The sequence below is a fragment of the Megachile rotundata genome, chromosome 14 (assembly GCF_050947335.1).
Source record: "Megachile rotundata isolate GNS110a chromosome 14, iyMegRotu1, whole genome shotgun sequence".
In the NCBI taxonomy this organism is placed as follows: domain Eukaryota; kingdom Metazoa; phylum Arthropoda; class Insecta; order Hymenoptera; family Megachilidae; genus Megachile; species Megachile rotundata.
The window spans coordinates 10,691,859-10,713,929 of NC_134996.1; the positions used below are offsets into that span (position 1 = coordinate 10,691,859).

The 22,071-nt window shown below is 34.2% G+C and overlaps 1 protein-coding gene across 3 annotated transcripts in view; it reads left to right on the forward strand.

The window, feature by feature from the left end:
- Window positions 1-22,071, forward strand: part of Con (leucine rich repeat protein connectin) — a 418,506-nt gene that overhangs the window by 205,316 nt on the left and 191,119 nt on the right. For all 3 annotated transcript variants that reach the window (XM_076539501.1, XM_076539500.1, XM_003700071.3), the window contains one exon: window positions 13,300-13,354. The gene's annotated coding sequence lies outside the window, so the exon portion shown is untranslated. The remainder of the gene's footprint in view (window positions 1-13,299; window positions 13,355-22,071) is intronic.

Consider the following 22,071-nt stretch of genomic DNA (forward strand, 5'->3'; position numbering starts at 1 on the left):
GTGGGACAAAGAGTGTTGGCACCCCATAAGACCTTCATGGATTTTTATAAAACTTACAGACAATGTAAATTAGGCTAAATTAGTGGGGGTTTAAGTCATCATTCTGATCATTTTCAATTTTCTTGAAAGATACGTTAATCTGAAGTTGTGAATATATTCTCGATTTTATTTTTAACACTGCTAGGGTGAATTCAATGGTGCACCCCATAAGATGGCCTCCGATTTCGATGAAACTTACAGGTAACCTAATTCAGATCAAATTAATAGGAGTTTAAGTCATGATTTAATCGACAGTTCCTTTCTTTTCAAAATACATAACATACAACCTGAAATAGATTCTTGTAACATTTCACGAGTACAAAATTATAAATAAATGTACTCCTAAATTATTAATAATGAATTTCTCTTTTAACTACAATTCACAAGCTACCTTTTACATAAAAATTAGAGACACGTTCCATCAGAATATCTTCCACTTAAACTATGTTCAGTTCGATAAAACTGTAACACCATCGTTATCGAACGTTCGTTAAACGAAGATTAAAACTTTCCTCCAAATGCTCCATAAACATGTTACACATTTTCTAATTATAATCTTCGTCGAATCCTTGTATTGGATAAACTTTCTTTCGAACTATACGCCATTTCCTGCTTCTTAGATCCTTCCTTAATACTTTGATCCTTGTACAGAAACATACCTTGTTGTTTGTCTTTCGGGAACCGAACATCTGCAACTATGGTATTACTGCCATATTTCCTCATCTAAATTCCGGCTTTCAAACTTCTAAATTGTGAGTTTCCTCGTTCGTGAATTCTCTAATTTGTAAACCAAACATCTACAAAATTTTGTGTTGTCAAATACTGTATTCTGAAATTGGTACATTTGCAAATTTATTTTAAATTTCTACATTTTTAAATTTTTCTTCTCAAGGTTTAAGTCCTTAATTTTCTGACTTTCCAAATTTCTACATTTTTAAATTTGTTGGTAAAAACAGGAAAGTTAGGAAATTTAATAATTTTCCTTATTTATGGAAATTTAAATTTCCTGCCAAACCTAATTTCCTCCCAAACCCTAAATCTTAAAATTGCTAAACTCCCATTTCTAAATCTGCGAAGTTCCCAGAAATCTCGCAAACACCCTCTAAAATTTCCAAACGCCGAAATAGCCGAGTGTCCATTAGTCTAGGAAAGAAACGCGATACCACTTCATAAATTAGAAAATATGTCGGCTTCCCACCTTGTACTGGCGTTCTCGCCGTGAAAGAAAGAAAGTTGGCCTTAGTGGAAAAGCGCGAACGTCCTTTTAGCACAGTTGCGATTCTTGGAGCGTTCGCCCACTCTCTGTTATTTATTTCTTTCCGTTCTCCGGCCTCGTGCTCGTTGCCCCACGTTTCGCCTTTGTGGTAAATTATTGTCGTCCCCCTGCTTCTTCCTGCTTCCGTTTTCCAGCGGGCGACGCAGCCATGTCCCTAAGTACGTACGTGGCCGGAACGTGGCGAAAGTAAGAGCAGGGGGTAAAAGGGGGGGTCGTAGATCCAAATTTTGAAAGGACCTCGTTTGTTCTTTGCAGGGACACTTTGTCAGAAACGATCAAAGGACTGCGAATTTACTGCCTTGCCTAGGTACATGATGAATTAGTCAAGGAATAAACTTTCTTTGTCTCGTAAATTTGAAATAATGAACGCTCTTTTTATCGTAAATTTGATTTAACTTCTTTGGGGTAATTTAATATGCATTGTGTGGTAAGGGTGGCTCATATGTGATACACATGTGTGATGAATTTGATGTATGTATATGTGATACATGTGTGTGATGAAGTTAGTGTATGGTACACACATTATAATGAACTTCATGTACTTATGGCATATGTGTTATATGGTGAAGTTAAGATACATATGATACATATGGTGTATGATACATTTGATGCATATGTGATACACATGGTATATGGCAAATTTAATGTATGTGTGATACATATGATGTATGGTAAATTTAATGTATGTGTGATACACATGATATATGAGAAACTTAATGTACATATGACACGTGTGGTGTGTGACAAATTTAATGTGCATATGATATACATGATATATGACAAATTTAAAGTACATATGATACATGTGGTGTATGAGAAATTTAATGTACATATGACACATATGGTATATGACAAATTTAATGTACATATGATACATGTGGTGTATGAGAAATTTAATGTACATATGACACATATGGTATATGACAAATTTAATGTACATATGATACATGTGGTGTATGAGAAATTTAATGTACATATGACACATATGGTATATGACAAATTTAAAGTACATATGATACATGTGGTGTATGAGAAATTTAATGTACATATGACACATATGGTATATGACAAATTTAAAGTACATATGATACATATGGTGTATGAGAAATTTAATGTACATATGATACACATGATATATGACAAATTTAAAGTACATATGATACATATGGTGTATGCAAAATGTAATGTACATATGACACATATGGTATATGACAAATTTAAAGTACATATGGTACACATGACGTATGCAAAATTTAAAGTACATATGATACACATGATGTATGTAAAATTCAATGTACATATGATACATATGATATATGCAAAATTTAATTTAATGTATATATGATACACATGATGACGAATTTAGTGCACATATGATACACACATTGCACAATGAATGCAACATACATATGATACCCACACATAATTAAATCAATAAAAGCATCATACACAACACATACAGAATTCGAAATCTTTATCGTACATACGTTGTATAATTTTAATTCGTTTATTATTCAAACACGGTATAATGAGTTCAGTACATTTATCATGCACAAGTCTTATAATAAATCCATTACATTATCGCGTATATATCACATTATAAATTCAATAGATATATCGTAGAGACAATATATAATGAAATCGATGCAGATATCGTACACGCAACATATAGTGATTTCAGTACATTTATCATACACACGTCGCATAATAAGTTTAATTCATTTATCATTTAATCATTGTACAATGAATTCGGTACATTTATCATGTACACGTCATATTGTAATTTTATTACATTCATCATACGTACAGGGTATTAGAAATTCAATAGGTATGTGGTACATGTAAGGTAATTGTAATTAGTTCGGGGCATATGTTGTACATGTGTGATATAATAAATTCAATGCATATGTTGTACATATGATGGAGGAAGTATATGTCTTATACGTGTCATGTAGTAGATTTAACGTGTATGTCATACATGTAACATATGATGAATTCTACACGTATGTTATACAGACATCATATAGTAGATTCTACACATATGTTATACATGCAACATATGATGAATTAAACACGTATGACATACGTACAACATACGTAGAATTTAATACACTTTGCATACACATCACATAGTAGATTCAATACATATGTCATACACATAACATATGATGAATTTTACACATATGTCATGCATGTAATAAACGATGAATTCATTACATATGACATACATAAAACATACGTAGAATTTAATAGACTTTGCATACACATCACATAGTAGATTCAATACATATGTCATACACATAACATATGATGAATTCTACACATGTCATACATGTAACAAACGATGAATTCATCACATATGACATGCATAAAACATACGTAGAATTTAATACACTTTGCATACACATCACATAGTAGATTCAATACATATGTCATACATGTAACATATGATGAATTCTACACATATGACATACAGACATCACATAGTAAATTCTACACATATGTTATACATGCAACATATGATGAATTCAACACATATGACATACATACAACATACGTAGAATTTAATAGACTTTGCATACACATCACATAGTAAATTCAACACATATGTCATACACGCAACGTATGATGAATTTAATACATACATGACACATCACATATTAAATTACAAATCAATATACAAAGAACTTGATTATATTAAACAGGCAATTAGAAGATTTCTCCTGAAGTTACAATGTACATAATAAAATTTAAACAACCATACAACATCGACAGTATTATAAATAAAATTTTATTATTGATTCAATTAAAATACCTGTTACACAAGAATGTACCTTGTTCGAGTAACAATCGTTCGAGCAAATCGTCAGAGTGACGTTATACTTCAGGTGAAGAGCTATTAAGACGTAAACTGCGCGGGAACTTGCCAAACAAAGCTAGAAATGCTTCGGAATTACGTGAAAGCATCGAGGGACAAAATCGACGGAAGCTTCTAACGGATCCGACAAACAGAACTCAGAATAGTAGCTCGTTTCGGTGATCGTTCGCGGATCCAGGAAACGTTTCTGCACTTTGGCGTCGCGACGCTGCCATGAGAATCGACTTTCAGAAATTTCCTCACGAAACGCTTGGTTACTTCTCGTTAACCTCGCACAACTCAATCGTTTCGGGCCAATAAAATCAACTTCCCCGTCTGAATACTCCATTGCTTTTCATGTTTATGATATGAGTTGCCAGACTTTGTATCGCAGTTTATATGATGATGCTGTGTGAAGTAATATTTGTACTCTTTTTGGTTGCAGACTTGGTAGATTTGTGTTTTTATTTAGTTTAACTTTTAACTATTTCAATTTCTAACTATCTAATGTCCCAACTACCACCTCACCAAAGCTACAGATTCCTATATCTCCCCCAATCTCTAAATTCTACTCTTAGAATTTTCAATTTACCTTATATTCAACAAGAAGTTTTTTGCACGAGCCATAAAACGAGAATAAAACGTGTAGGTTAAAGGTCCGAGTAATTAGTAGGATTGGGAGTCTAAAGTCAGACTTCCAGATGCTTTCTTATCTCCTTTAATCTCCTTCAACGTTCCGTTTCGAGCTTTCTTTCTACTTTTCTTCCCCGTGTTTACTCTTCAAGTCCATCGGCCGCGTTTCTTTGAACACGCCAACGAAACGTTAAAAAGTTACGTTGGAAGTTCGTAAATTCCCCGGTATCGTTCCTTCTTGCGCACGTTTCCACGCTCTGTTCATTAAATTCTCATTTTTCCGCGGGAAACGCGGCTCGATCAAAAACTGGGATCTCTGTTTCTTTTTATATTGTGAGAGTCGGTTGTGCTACATGTTTAATGGCGGACTTCGGGAAGAGGAAGTCTGGTGCGATTCGAGAAGATGAAAGTGTTATGCGCTTAGATTGTATCGGTAGAAAGCTTGAGGTTTATTGAAAATGACGGCAACTTTGTTTTGTCGTGACAAAATGGCGGACTGTCGAATATGGCGGACGATGACTATTTTGGGGATGTGTGAAGTCTAATAGAAATTCATGACTTAAAATTGTTGAGAAGTGACACTTATGTTATATCAATTTAAAGGTTATGGTGTACTGAACATGCCTGTAGCATTGTTTCGTCAAGATTTTTAATACAAAATGGCTGACAGTCAGATATAGCGAACGATAACAAATTTTGAAGTGCATATAGTCTAATAGAAATTCATGACTTAAAATTATTGAGAAGTGACACTTATGTTATATCAATTTAAACGTTATGATGTGCTGAACATGCCTGTAGCATTGTTTCGTCAAGATTTTTAATACAAAATGGCTGACAGTCAAATATAGCGAACGATAACAAATTTTGAAGTGCATATAGTCTAATAGAAATTCATGACTTAAAATTGTCGAAAATTGACACTTATATTACATCAATTTAAACGTTATGATGTACTGAATATGCCTGTAGCATTGTTTCGTTGAGATTTTTAATACAAAATGGCTGACAGTCAAATATAGCGAACAATGACCATTTTTGAAATGTGTGAAGTCTAATAGAAATTCATGACTTAAAATTGTCGAAAAGTGGCACTTATATTACATCAATTTAAACGTTATGATGTACTGAAATTACCTGCAGCGTTGTTTCGTCAAGATTTTTAACACAAAATGGCTAACAGTCAAATATAGCAAGCAATAACCAATTTTTCCATGTAAAAAGTCTCACAAAAATTCATGACTTAAAATTATCGAAAAGTAATACTTATATTACATCAAATTAAAGGTTATAGTCTCCCCTAAAGGACAACATAAGTGTTTCATTAATATTTTATTATACAAATCAACTATATTTCAAAGAATCATGTTATGTACTGTGTAACACTCGTTGACGGTTCTTTAATCGTCAGCCATTTTGTGTTGACGTCATCGATAAAGCGCTTACATAGCAATGTTTAGTAGACTTCAAGCTTTAAATCGATATAATACACTTGATATTTTATGCAAGTTTTATGTCATCAATTTTTATGAGAAGTTGTATGTTTCAAAATAGACCACTATTTGTTATAATTTGCTGTCCGCCATTTTGTATTACGTACATCGACAAAACATTTACACAGCTATTTTCGTTATACTTCCACCTTTAATTTGATGTATCACAACTGCTACTTTGTTACAATTTTATGTCATCAAAAAATATCAAACTTCATATACTTCAAAATAGAACACTGTTCACTATAACTGCTCGTCCGCCATTTTGTATTACGATCATCGACAAAGGACTTACACAGCTATTTTCGTTATACTTCCACCTTTAATTTGATGTGTCGCAACTGCTACTTTGTTACAATTTTATGTCATCAAAAAATATAAGACTTCATGTACTTCAAAATAGAACACTGTTCACTATAACTGCTCGTCCGCCATTTTGTATTACGATCATCGACAAAGCACTTACACAGCTATTTTCGTTATACTTCCACCTTTAATTTGGCGTATCACAACTGCTACTTTGTTACAATTTTATGTCATCAAAAAATATAAGACTTCATATACTTCAAAATAGAACACTGTTCACTCTAACTGCACGTCAGCCATTTTGTTCTAAGAACGTAACCAAATCTCGTTTACGAAGCTTTCAGCTTTATTTTAACATCCAAGTACTTATAAAATTCTACTCTCGATATCTCGAAATGTGCCATTGTGTACCAGTGTTTAAGCATCGTTCATTTTTATTTACACAAAACATTTCCATTCGTTTTCGTCGGTCATCGAAGCAGACTCTATCCTTGTACGTTCGTGAAACTTTGCCTGGTTCCAGCCATCAGGCTTGTTTGCCCATTTCCGAAGCGGTTTACCCGCTCATCGACGTTTTAACGATTAAAAGCTGTTCAACTCTGCTTCGGATACTCGTGGTAACGTGAATCTTTGCCAGAGATTAATCCGTTTATCGACATCTTAGCGATTAGGGCATTCCGCTGGCTCGTTACAATTTCCCTTGAAATTTTCACGGAATATTTTCCTACCTCGGAAGATTGAAGGGCTAAATGATAGGTCGGATTAATATTTTCGATCAAGTTTTTTTATTTTTAAGGAATTTATCCACAGGGAATTTCTAGCTAAGAGTTTTTAAATTTCTGACGCAGAATTTTTAAATTATTGCTGAATTATCAAAGGAGGAAAAAATCAATCACCAAATAAACGAAGAGAATGTAAGAAGAAAACAGCCGCGATAATCTTAAACTGTAGGTGAAAAGTCGTGCGACGGTCAGTCACAAAAATAGAACATGACTCGATTGTGTGTGTAACGAATTCGATTCGAGTAACCATTTCCATTCCCGTGGATGATCATTCATCAGCCTCGAGGATAATTGCTGTCAAGTAAAAGGGGCGCGATGTTAAACTATATCTCGTCGAAATGGTTGCAATTAAGGTCGAGCAGCTCTTGAAGCGACTTTAATGGCTCGCATTACACGCAGGTTACATGATCGCGTAAAATGGCACCATGAGGCTGCACCTCATAAACGGTCGGTGATAACTGGACAGTTTCGAATTTTGGGGTTTTGGTGTGGGATGCTTTGGGACGTTTGGTAGTTGGATGATTTTGGGAAATTTTGTTGGGGAGACGGTTTGGGAAATTTTAGTGGGAGACGATTTAGGAAATTTTAAAAGAAGATAATGTGGGAAATTTTAGTGGGGGACAATTTGGGAAAATTTAGGAGAGGACAATGTGGGAAATTTTAGTAGGGGACAATTTGGGAAATTTTATTGGAGAACAATTTGAGAAATTTTAGGAAAAGGCAATGTGGGAAATTTTAGTGGGGGACGATTTGGGAAATTTTAGGAAAAGGCAATGTGGGAAATTTTAGTGGGGGACGATTTGGGAAATTTTATTGGAGGACAATTTAGAAGATTTTATTGTAGAACAATTTGGGAAACTTCATTATAGGACAACTTGGAAGGTTTCATTATAGGGACAATTTGGGAAACTTCATTATAGGACAACTTGGAAGGTTTTATTATAGGGACAATTTGGAAAACTTCATTATAAGAACAATTTGGGAAACTTCATTATAGAGACAATTTGGGAAACTTCATTATAGAGACAATTTAGGAAACTTAATTATAGAGACAATTTAGGAAATTTCATTACAGGGACAATTTGAGAAACTTCATTATAAAGACAATTTAAAAAATTTCATTATAGGGTTAATTAAAAAAATTTCATTATAGAGACAATTTGGGAAACTTCATTATAGAGACAATTTGGGAAACTTCATTATAGAGACAATTTGGGAAACTTAATTATAGAGACAATTTAGGAAATTTCATTACAGGGACAATTTGAGAAACTTCATTATAGAGACAATTTAAAAAATTTCATTATAGAGACAATTTGAGAAACTTCATTATTAAGACAACTTGGGAAATTTCATTATAGGAACAGTTTGTAAAACATAGAAAAAAAAAATACTGATCGAATTGAGTAACCTCCTCCTTTTTCGAAGTCGGTTAAAAAATGTCATTATAGGAACAATTTATAAAAAATATCATAATAGGAACAGTTTGTAAAAAATGTCATTACAGGAACAGTTTGTAAAAATGTCATTATAGAAACAGTTTATGAAAAATGTCATGATAGGTACAGTTTGTAAAAAATGTCATTACAGGAACAATTTGTAAAAAATGTCATTATAGGAACAGTTTATAAAAAATGTCATTACAGGAACAGTTTATAAAAAATGTCATTATAGAAACAATTTGAAAAATTTCATTATAGAAACAATTTGAAAAATTTCCTTACAGAACATCTTAAAAGATGTTCATAAAAAATGTTCAGTAAACTTAATCCAAAAGACCAAATGAAATTTCAACCGCGTCACCGCGTAATTAATTAAATAACGCAAGGGTCACCGATGACTACATTAGACTTTCTATGCCGACACGTGTTACGCCAGCAAAGAAGAATGTCCACAATACATTGAGAAGTCGTTCGCTGAAAATGAGTCATCGTCAACTAGTCAGAGTCCTAGGGCTATCATGTAGCTTATTAAGTTTGAAAGTCTGGAAGAAAGCCGACGTCGTTGCACCCGGATCCGGCTCCCAGATGATCTGTCCGATCAATTTCTTCGTTGATTCGAAGCAATCAAACTTTCCAGCAATTACGGATCCCCCATGTGCGCGGTAAAAGGAAAAAGACCGACAGAAACGCTTTTGTCGCGTCGGGGACGTCTTATGTTGTTGCATAAGACTTTTGGCGCCAAAAGTGATAATTTGGTTTAATATTATAATTTGAAGTGGGTTTTTAATTAAATATTTTGTATAGGTGATGTGAATTAGGATTACTACAAATTTTTAGAATTTTTTACGTTTTTTTTTGTAAAGTTTGAAGACCTTCAAATATTTCCACCTAGCATTTTTGCAATTTTTGTAATTTAAATAATTCTAATAAATAAATATTGTGGAATTTAAATAAAATTTTCTGTGTTTAAGTAAATATGAATGAAATGATTAGTGGTGATTTTCCGAGTAGTGATTTAACGCATAATTACTAGTTTTCTCGTAGAGTAATGTGGGGTTGCTTTTCTGGTTAATTAGCAAGATCCCCGAGTAACTACGCCAGTGTGCAGCGTGGAAAAGCTTGCAACGTGTGAGGGCGTTAAGCTGCACGAGGAAAGCTTCTTATTACGTGTTTCGTTTACTTCCGTCGAAAAAGAACGAAAACAGGAGAAAGAAAAAAAGAATCGAGAGAATAAACGACCCTTTGGCAACGGTCGCAAAGCCAGACCGTGGCTTTCAGAAAAGAGAAATCACGATCGTGCTTCAAGTTACAGCGGCGCGGAAGCCAAATAGTTGTCGAAACTTTTCAATTGAGTATCGTTCGTGTTATGCTTCGAACCCTACAAATTTCCACCGGTTTGTTAATTCTGATTTATTACATACGTGTTATTCCACGATATCGATCACATTTGGACGTCACGATTTTGCTCTAATCAAAATATTTTGTAGTCCACGTAATTTTACAGAGCTGATGCTCAAGCTTCCATTAATAACCGCGTTACGGCTGGAACAGTGGGTTTATGAAACTGGGACTTTTCTTTAGTGGTTTCGGTTTGTGTACTCGAACACTGATGCAAATATTGCTGGGGTATTTCGATAAGTATTGTTTTTGGTGATTGAGGGATTGGTCTTGGAGGGGTTTAGAGGTGTTTAGATTCTCAAGTATGGGGCATTCAAATTTTTATATTGTCTAATACAGAGAAATTATGATTTTTGAAGTGTGAGTTGAAATTTTGAAATTTGTTCATGATCAGTCCACTTAAATCCATCACTATCAGACGTCACCATCTGCGATTTTGCTGTAATCAAAATATGTTATAGTTCATGTGAAATTAGGGGGGGTTTAAGTCATCATTTTGCTGGTTTCGAATTTGTTAAGAAATAACAAGCCTTCAAAGTTTGCAACTTTTCCCCACTTTTACAAAAATAGACTTCACTTACAAATTTTTATTTTGGAAACTACTGAACCGATTTAGCTAAATTCTTTTCTGTTTCATTCACGAAGAATTGGGCTAGTTTAAAATATTTTTTTTAACTTCGTCAATTTGTTATAAAATATCGGAAAACTTGAACGAATTCTTTTTTTGCGTTTTTTTTTCAATGAGGTATTGTTTAAATTTTTCAAAGTTTCACAACAAATTGACGGAATTTAAAAAAAATGTTTTAAAATAGCCCAGTTCTTCATGAATAAAATAAAAAAGAATTTAGCCAAATCGATTCAGTAGTTTCCAAGAAAAAAATTCGTAAGTGAAGCCTATTTTTGCAAAACAGCAAACTTCGAATTAATTTCACGTAGAATAAAATTTTGACGCTCGTAAATTACTTACATAGTAAATAGCGACGCGCTGACGCACGCAGTTCCTTTTCTTTTTCCCTTCGAGAAAGTTAACAGCTCGCTGAATTTGTCGGTAAAAGATGAAACCGAACGTAACAAGAAGTCGCGTTTTTTTATTTGTCAGCGGCCGGTTAATCGGTTTATGTTCTATCGGATAATTAATTCTCTACCGGCGTTAATGTGCAGAAAGCCGCTCACCAAGCTTTTTCGCCTCGATAATTGAAACGGCTGATCGCATTTGCTAGCATTAAACGGACAACGAGTTCCCTCTCGAATTATTCCGGCAAGTGTGGACTTGACTGGTAATTACTTGCTCGCAATTAGCGAAACAAACAGCCGTGTCAAACAACGGACACGTTTTTGCTTCAAGTGTCTCGAACTCCGACCTCCGAGACTCGACTCGATGACTTTTTAGTGGACGATTCAGTGAATAAATTAAATATACTGTTAATTGTTTCGTACTTCGTTGTATATTTTTGGGTTCAGACTTTAGGTTAAGATGTACATATTATTCAAACATTTTGTTTCAAGATTTTATTATGTGACATTTTGATATTCAAGTATAATTCATACTGGAATTTCAAGTATCTTAATGTATCAATTTTAAAGGTACAATTTATTTGAATAAAGAGAATAAATGAATTATTTGGTTAATTATAATAATTGATATAATTTGATTGGTTAATGGATTTTAACAGATCGAAGGATTGAATAATTGAATAATTGAATAATTGAATAATTGAATAATTGAATAATTGAATGATGGAATAATTGAATAATTGAGTAATTGAATAATTGAACAGTTGAATAGTTGAATAATTGAATGATGGAATAATTGAATAATCGAACAATCGAACTATCGAACAATCAAATAATCAAGTAATCGAGAAATCAAATAATTCACTCATCTGATAATCCAGTAATTGATTTATTAAATAATTGAAAAATTGAAAACATGAAAATTTGAAAACTTGAAAACTTGAAAACTTGAAAACTTGAAAACTTGAAAACTTGAAAACTTGAAAACTTGAAAACTTGAAAATTTGAAAACTTGAAAACTTGAAAACTTGAAAATTTGAAAACTTGAAAACTTGAAAATTTGAAAACTTGAAAACTTGAAAAATTGAAAGCTTGAAAAATTGAAAAATTGAAAGCTTGGAAACTTGAAAACTTGAAAACTTGAAAACTTGAAAACTTGAAAACTTGAAAACTTGAAAAATTGAAAACTTGAAAAATTGAAAACTTGAAAAATTGAAAAATCAAAAAATTAAATAAATTAAAAAATTGAAAAATTGAAAAATCAAAGAATGAAAAAATTGAAAAATTGACAAATTGAATAATTTGAAAAGCTTGATAACTTTGAAAAATTTGAATAATAAAATAATTCGAATACATTAGTAGATGAAAGCTTCTTAAATTAATTTTCCGTCGCCCACAATCGTATTCCCATTTGCACTAGACTGGATTGTGGGAACATGCCGTAGTTTTCCTGTACAAGGATACCCGGCATAAACGTATTTCCTTCATCCCCAACCTTCCATGCAGCTGTGACTCGAGAAACCTCATTAACAGGTCGTCGTTACTAATTAGTACGAGAATCGGACCGATCGAAACCAATTAAGAATAGTATTGCATCGATGCGCTTTCTCAGACAGGCAAATTGAAATCCGTACTTTGTAGGAGATTAAAGTACAAATGTCCCTTATAGCTCCTGTTTCTAACGTCTATAGCAAATTCAAGTTCATTCGATTCAGTATTATATTGATTGCACTTTGATTGCTCTGTCGTTCGTCAAAATTACGATTTCTATTTTAGTTTTTATTTTAGTAGGATCTTTTATTAATATTTAAGGGAATGTCTAATATGCAATTTGTGATATTAATTTGGCAAGCAATTATAACTATTTCGGGTATTAATTGTTGGGTTATAAATTGTCGTAATTGAGTTTGATAATTTTAGATTTTCGAATTACAAGTTTTACAGACGAATTTGGAGTATCACATCATTATTTATTAGGGTATCTGATAATTTCATTATAGTATTAAATTAAGAGTTGTTTATCAAGTTTATAAAATTAACGAGTATTTTATTTTTGCAGATACCACAGCTGCAAGTGATCGGATATTTTTGGCAGATCATCGTCTCAGAATAAGGTAAGTCTGGCGAAACACATTTATACTTTTTTATGTCAAATATTTTGTGTTGATCTATGTCACATATGTTTTACATCAATTTATGTAAAAATGATTTAATGTCAACTTACGTAAATATGACTTAATGTCAACTTACGTAAAAATGATTTAATGTAAACTTACATAAAAATGACTTAATGTAAACTCACGTAAAAATAACTTAATGTAAACTTACATAAAAATGATTTAATGTAAACTTACATAAAAATGATTTAATGTAAACTTACATAAAAATGACTTAATATAAACTCACGTAAAAATAACTTAATGTAAACTTACATAAAAATGATTTAATGTAAACTTACATAAAAATGATTTAATGTCAACTCACGTAAAAATGATTTAATGTAAACTTACATAAAAATGATTTAATGTCAACTCACGTAAAAATGATTTAATGTAAACTTACATAAAAATGATTTAATGTCAACTCACATAAAAATGACTTAATGTCAACTCACATAAAAATGACTTAATGTCAACTTACATAAAAATGACTTAACATCAACTTACAAAAAAATGATTTAATCTCAACTTACATAAAAATCTCTTAATATCAACTTATATAAAAATGACTTAATGTCAACTCACATAAAAATCACTTAATGTCAACTTACATAAAAATGACTTAATGTAAACTTATATAAAAATAACTTAATATCAACTTACATAAAAATGACTTAACACCAACTTACATAAAAATGTCTTAATATCAACTTCCACAAAAATGATTTAATCTCAACTTACATAAAAATGACTTAATTTCAACTTACATAAAAATGACTTAACATCAGCTTACATAAAAATGTCTTAATATCAACTTCCACAAAAATGATTTAACATCAACTTAAAAAATAACATCACAAAATAACATCAACATAAAAATGACTTAACGTACCTCAACATATTTCTTCGCCTCCCCCAAATTATACAACTCCCTCTCTCAAAACCCTTTTATCCAAAATCGATTTATCAAGCAACGAGCGTACATTGGACCGTAACAGTGATTTCTGTAGAAAATTCTTGAGCCCGTTCGGTTCGGGCCATCAATTTCATTAAACGATTAATTCCCTTAAATCGTTACAGAGGTGCACAAATATCCACGAAAAGTTTGCGACGATATTTCATAAACTTGCCGTTCACGATAGCACGGTTTACAGACACGCGGCGCGAAAATGCTGGATCACCGACCGATATGTGCACACATAAGTCATGGGAAACACTATAAGAAGTCCGCCACGCGATAAGCTCGAACCACTTAAATTATCCACCCCCGCATCTAACTTTACCAATGAATAACCGCGGCGAATCGTAACAGTTTACCGAACAGATTGATGTCTCCACGTATGTGCATGTGAGTAATGCAAATTTTTTTTCATATGGAGTTGTATGTTCTTTCAATTATCTGCTTTTGAAGGTTGTTTATAATTGGCACTATTTTTCTGAATTGATAATTCAGATGTAGGTAAAAAATTTTATGTTCTGTCAGTCATATGTGATTTTTGTCAGATGTCAACATATATGTTGATGAAAGTTTAATATACATGTAGCAAGTTTTAGAAAAGACTAATCCACTCTGTGATTCATGAGTATGTTAACAAATATCTTGATCAGAGTGAAACATGTACATATGTAATAGGTAGTTGAGTTTTTACATATGTGTAATAGGTTTACATATGTGTAGCCATATCGAATTTTACACATATGTGTGTGACAGTCAAAACTGTTTATTGGGACACCCTCTATATACAATTTTTATACAGAAAGTCAAATACAAGAATACATGTAGGAATAGCTAGTTTAATGTTTATATACATATGTAGTAGTCATATGTAGTTTTACACATATGTGTATAATAACCAAAGATGTCTGTTGAGTCACTCTGTATATACAATTCTGACATAGGAACGAGAGTACAGTAGTAGCTATTTGAATGTTTACATACATATGTAACAACCGTATAAAAATTTCCACATATGTACATGTGTAACATGTGACATATAAATTTTGACATACACATGTGACAACTAAAAATTGTTTACTGTCTCCATATGTAATTTCAAGACAATAGTAAAAATACATAAATAAACACAATTATAGTCACTTAAATATTTGCACACACACATGTAACAACCATATACAATTTTCCACATATGCACATGTGTGGCCATATTCCATATGTGTAGCCAAATTTCTACTCATACATGCGACCACTAAAACTTGCTTGTCTGCATATAATTTTTATTGGAGATAAAAGTAATATAAGAGCGATACACGAATTAGCATTAACATTTGTCTCCATCTAGCGATGTTAATCATCATTATTTGTTCCTTCTTGTGTTTGCATGTTTCGATTCAATTTTGTTCTCTTTATATTCCTCTCACGTAATTCTGATTATATTTTATATCGTTCTTGAATAAATAGTTTTTCTGTTTTGTACATAATTAATTACGACACTTTATTCGTCCACGGATCTCCTTGCCTTCAACAGGTTATGGGCCCAGAAGATTGCGGAATTAAAAGTGTACGGAAAATAATTAATTAAAAAGCCTGATCGTTAGTTTTTTGAAACGGTTAATTTTTTGTGTTAACGGGTATCATGGCTTCTGGAATTGTACGGATTGATTCTCTTAACAAAGAGAATTATGATACTTGGAAGATGCAAATGCAGGCTTTGCTTATAAAGAACGATGCATGGATTTATGTGAGCGGTGAATTCAAGAAACCGATCGTCGTTGCCGGAGACATCGTTTCTGAAAATGCTGCGAAAGAATGGACAAAAAACGACAGCAAAGCAAAATCGGACATTATTTTGTCGATAAGCCCGTCGGAATTAAAGCAAATTAAAAATTGCGAAACATCTCGCGAAGTGTGGTTGAAACTGGAAGAGATTTATCAATCTAAAGGACCAGCGCGAAAAGCCACATTATTAAAGAAGCTGATGTTGCAAAGAATGGATGAAAACGAAGATGTTCGTGAACATATTCGGAAATTCTTTGATATCATCGATAAACTGAGCGAGATGGAAGTCCATATAAATGAAGATTTATTAACAATCATGCTCTTGTATAGTTTGCCAACAACTTTTGAAAATTTTCGTTGTGCTATTGAGTCTCGTGACGAATTGCCATCACCGGAAACTTTGCGCATCAAAATTATTGAAGAAAGTGACGCTCGGAAGAACGACGCACGAAGCAATGTTCAAGGCGCCATGGTTGTAAATAAAAGTTTTCGGAAATGGAATCAGAAGAAAAAGGCAACGGAAAAGAAAGACGTGAGTGTTAAGGAAAATTTCAAATATCAGTGTCATCGGTGTCGTAAGTACGGTCATAAAGCCGCGGATTGTAGGAAATTTAAAGACGATCGCGGATCAAATGCAAATAAAGCTGAAGATGTCGGATTATGTACGTTTCTCGAATGTACTGATAAACATGAAGTGTTGCGAGTAGACAGTTCGAGTAATGCCGGTAATTGGTGTATAGATAGTGGCGCAACTTCACATCTATGTAACAACTTGAACGAATTCACGAACATCGAATATTCGAGTCTCGGAAAATTAAATCTCGCGAACAGTACGTCGACCAAAATAACGGGAAGAGGAACGGTTTCTTTCTCGACAAAAGCTTATAATAATGAGAAGAACATTCGGTTGGATGATGCGTTATACGTGCCGGATCTTCGAACAAACTTGTTATCAGTCGCGAAAATTACGGATAAAGGTTTTAAGGTTACATTTACTAAATCTAAAGCCGTGGTGACAGACAGTAACGGAAGTACGAAATTAGTAGCAAATCGTATCGGTGGATTATATTATGTGCGCGGAAATTCACACGGCGAGTGTAATGCTATTTCGCAAAATACATCGTCAAACGCGCCGGGTACGTTAATGTCGTGGCATCGTCGTCTTGGACATGTTAATTGTAAAGATCTTATCCAAGCGGTACGCGGAAAAATGATACAAGGAATTGATTTACCGGAACGTGATTCGGAATTAGAGTGCGACATTTGTATTCGTGGAAAAATGACACGAACGCCTTTTCCGAAGAAGTCAACGCGGGAAACAGATTTACTGGAGATCATTCATTCCGATGTTTGTGGTCCGATGAAGACTATTTCGAATGGGAAAGCTAAATATTTTGTAACTTTCATCGACGATCATTCGAGATGGACTGAGGTACGTTTTCTCAAATCAAAAGACGAAGTCTTTGAAGCTTTTAAGGAATTTAAGCAACTCGTCGAGAATTTGAAAGGTAAAAAAATTAAATATTTACAATCCGATAATGGCGGAGAATATATGAGTCGCGAATTTAATAATTATTTGAGGGAACACGGAATTTCAAGAAGATTATCTGTTGCAAGAAATCCGGAACAAAATGGTGTTGCTGAGAGAAAGAACCGGATTTTATTGGAAACTGCAAGGTGTCTTCTGTTGCAGGCAGGTCTTTCTTCATCATTTTGGGCTGAGGCAGTTAATACAGCGAATTATATTAGGAATCGTTGTCCAACTAGAAGTTTAGTAAACAAAACGCCGTACGAAGCTTGGACGCATCGGAAACCAGACGTGGGAAACATGAAGGATTTTGGATGTAAAGTATTTCTTTTAAATCGAGAATCTAACAGAGATAAGTTTCAGTCGCGTTGCAAGGAAGGTATCTTTGTCGGCTATTCTGATAATTCCAAAGGATACAGGATTTGGTTGCCGAAAGATCGAAAAGTTGAAATTGCGCGTGACGTTAAATTTCTGGAAAATAAAGGAACTCGAGTTGTAGATCATGAAAAAGTAACGTTCGACAAAGAAGACGAAACGGAAGAAGAAGAAATACCTCACGGAATTGACATTGAGCTGAAGCCATCAATCAGTGTTGAAAATAATGATTTTTCGGGTAATGATTTTGACGATTTTCAGGAAGATTTGCCAGATGAGCAAAACGTCGAAGAGGAACGACCAGACGAAACGCCTAGAGTAGGTCGTGGAAGATCACGTGGAAGACCGAGATTACTTCGTACTGGTTTGAGGGGAAGACCACGGAAATTATTTCAAATGCCAAGCGAACTTGCAGGTAATGTTGAAGAGAATTACGCATTTGTATCGGAAATTACCATGAAGCAAGCGATGTCCAGTCCAGAAGTGAATGAATGGATAAGAGCTATGGCAACCGAGGTAAAGTCAATTATTAAAAATGATACGTGGGAAGTGGTTTCTCGACCGAAAAATTGTGACGTTATCGGGAGTAGAATGGTTTTACGAAATAAATGTCGACCGGATGGAACTATTGAGAAAAGGAAGGCGCGTCTTGTCGCTCAGGGATTCTCACAATGTCCGGGAATTCATTTTAATCAGACATTTGCTCCTGTAGCTAGATTAAGTTCTATTCGTCTTTTAATTGCTATAGCAGCGCGTTATGGAATGACTATTGAACAGCTTGATGTCACAACAGCATATTTGAATGGTGTACTGGATGAAGAAATATTTATGTCACCGCCTAAAATGTTAAACGAAGCGTTGGAATCACTTATTGAGTCGGAAGGTAAAAATAGTGAAATTAAAATTAAGGCACAACGCATGTTAAAGGAATTATCGTCTGGGGACAAAGTTTGTCGTCTCAAGAAATCTCTATACGGCCTACGACAGGCTGGAAAGTGCTGGTACAATCGATTGGACAAAGCTCTGAAGAAATATGGAATGTCAAATTGTCACAGCGACCCTTGTGTATATCATACAGGTCAAGGGGAAGACTTATTGCTGATGACGGTATATGTTGATGATATTTTGATAATTTCCAGAAATGTTAAGGCGATATCGGCAATGAAGAGGAATCTTTCCCAAGAGTTCGAAGTTAAGGACCTTGGTAGTATTGGCTACTGTTTAGGTATCGAATTTGCTCGTCGGGAAAACAATATCACTATGCATCAAAAGGGATTCATCAGGGAAATTCTGGATCGTTTTGGGATGACCGAATGCAGGTCAGTCAGTACTCCTGTCGATCCGAATGTGAAGCTGACGAAACCGGAAGGCGAACCTGATAGTGATATTCTCAAGCTGCCTTATCGAGAATTGGTCGGAGCTCTAATGTACCTGGCGGTTGCTACGAGGCCAGATATTGCGTTTGCAGTTGGATATTTAAGTCAATTTAATGACTGTTTTGGGTCTATTCATTGGACAGCTGCTAAACGTGTATTGCGTTATCTGAAAGGAACCATGAATTTAGGACTTTCTTTCTGTTCAGATTCTGATACAATAAAAGGATTCGTGGATGCAGACTGGGGAAACTGTTTGATTGACAGACGATCATTTACCGGATATGTTTTCACCCTAAGTGGAGCGGCCATATCATGGGAAGCGAGAAAACAGAGAACAGTAGCACTATCATCAACTGAAGCTGAATATATGGCTGTCACTGAAGCTGCAAAAGAATCTATATATTTACGTAATTTCTTACAGGAATTGGGATTCTCGAATCTTACAAATATTGTATTGTACAACGACAATCTGGGAGCCAAACGAATGGCAGATAATGCATCTTTTACGGCCAGAAGCAAACATATAGATTTAAGACATCATTTCGTACGAGAAGTTTTGAAAAATCGAGAAATGAAAATTGAATATATTTCTACGGATGAGATGCCTGCAGATATGATGACCAAGGGCCTTCCAGGGCCTAAACACAAGAAGTGTTCTGAAAGAATTGGACTTCGAGCGATTTCCTGCTGAAACGTGCGAATTAATGCAATTAATGCGTGTCTCGAGGGGAAGTATTGGAGATAAAAGTAATATAAGAGCGATACACGAATTAGCATTAACATTTGTCTCCATCTAGCGATGTTAATCATCATTATTTGTTCCTTCTTGTGTTTGCATGTTTCGATTCAATTTTGTTCTCTTTATATTCCTCTCACGTAATTCTGATTATATTTTATATCGTTCTTGAATAAATAGTTTTTCTGTTTTGTACATAATTAATTACGACACTTTATTCGTCCACGGATCTCCTTGCCTTCAACAATTTTGACATACAAACAAAAATACATAAGCACAATAATAGTTACTCAAATTCCACACACATGTGTAACAAAATTTTTCACATATGTGATATCAAAAATTTTTTTCTTAAATCACCCTGTAATTCTAACCAAGTACAAATTACGAATATAGAAAATGATTTGAAGCGTCAGACCCGCGAACAGACGCGGATGTAATCGTATTGTTTAGCGAAATGGGACGGTAAGATTATCCTCGATAACTGTACACCGTACAATGTTTAAGTGATGTACCTGTTTATGAAGTGGCTCGAAAGATTTGCATATCGCTCGAGTGTTCGCGGATTATGCGTTTAACTCCCATTCTATTTCCCGGGGCTCGAGCTCTTGTGCAGGAATTTGCATCTGTTGGAAACTGGCCTGCTAAAAGTGCCCGCGCTCCGATCCTGAGCGCGAAACGTTTCATTCGAGTGGTCCTCCGCTATGAATCGGGGCTAGAAACCGGATCGATTGCTCGTCGATTCATCGAATCGTTGCGGGTAATTGGAACTAAACGTGTCCGGAAAACTTCATGGGCAATCTTCGTTTTCATCGATTTTCGTGATGATAATATGAAATTCCTAAATACAAAATTATGAATCCAAAAGGTTTCACTCACGAATTTTTTTCAGAGAAACTACTAAATCGATTTAGCTCCATTCTTTTTCGGTTTATTCACAAAGAATTGGGCTATTTTAAAATATTTTTTTTAAGTCTCTCAATTTGTTATGGAATTTCGAAAAATTGAAACAATACATCATTGAAAAAAAAACACAAGAAAAGCATTTGTATAAATTTTCCGATATTTCATAACAAATTGACGAAGATAAAAAAATATTTTAAAATAGCCCCATTCTTTGTGATTAAAACAAAAAAGAATTTAGCTAAATCGGCTCAGTAGTTTCTGAGAAAAAAATTCATGAGTAAAGTCTATTTTCGCAAAGGTAGGCAAAAATAGCAAACTTTGATAGCTTGTTATTTCTTAACAAATTCGAAATCAGCAAAATGATGACTTAAACCCCCCCTAATTTCACATGGACTATAACATATTTAGATTAGAGCAAAATCGCAGATGGTGACGTCTGATAGTGATGGATTTAAGTGGAACGATCATGAACAAATTTCAAAATTTCAACTCACACTTCAAAAATCATATTTTCATAAAATCGTGACGTCCAAAGTGATCGATGTGACCTGGAATGACCGCAGAATAAAAGCATAAATCTTAGGGAAAAGCAGGCGAGTTTAAAGAGGGTAGAAGGGTTTGAGACGCAGGTTTTACAAGGCTTGCTAATTATGCAAATGTTAATCATAATTAGTCGGTGGCCAGGGCTAGGGTACGATAGGGCGAGGCGCATAATTAGACGCGTGCCCGGTATCTCGGTGGAAAATTCATCGCTCGATGTAATGTATATTCATAAACGAACAGCTGGAGAAGCTGGAATCGAGGGAGAGGCTGAAGAGGAGAGCGAAGAGTAGCGGTAGGCGTCTAGGCGTGCATAATTAGCAACTCGTCAGAATCAATATGTGGCTGTGTAATAACGTGCACGCGATAGATATTGTCTGCAACGGTTTCTGTCGCGGTTTATTAATCGCCGGATACTGCACGCCCTGTGTTTCGATAATCAGACTCTACTGCGCGGGACGTTCAATCCATTAC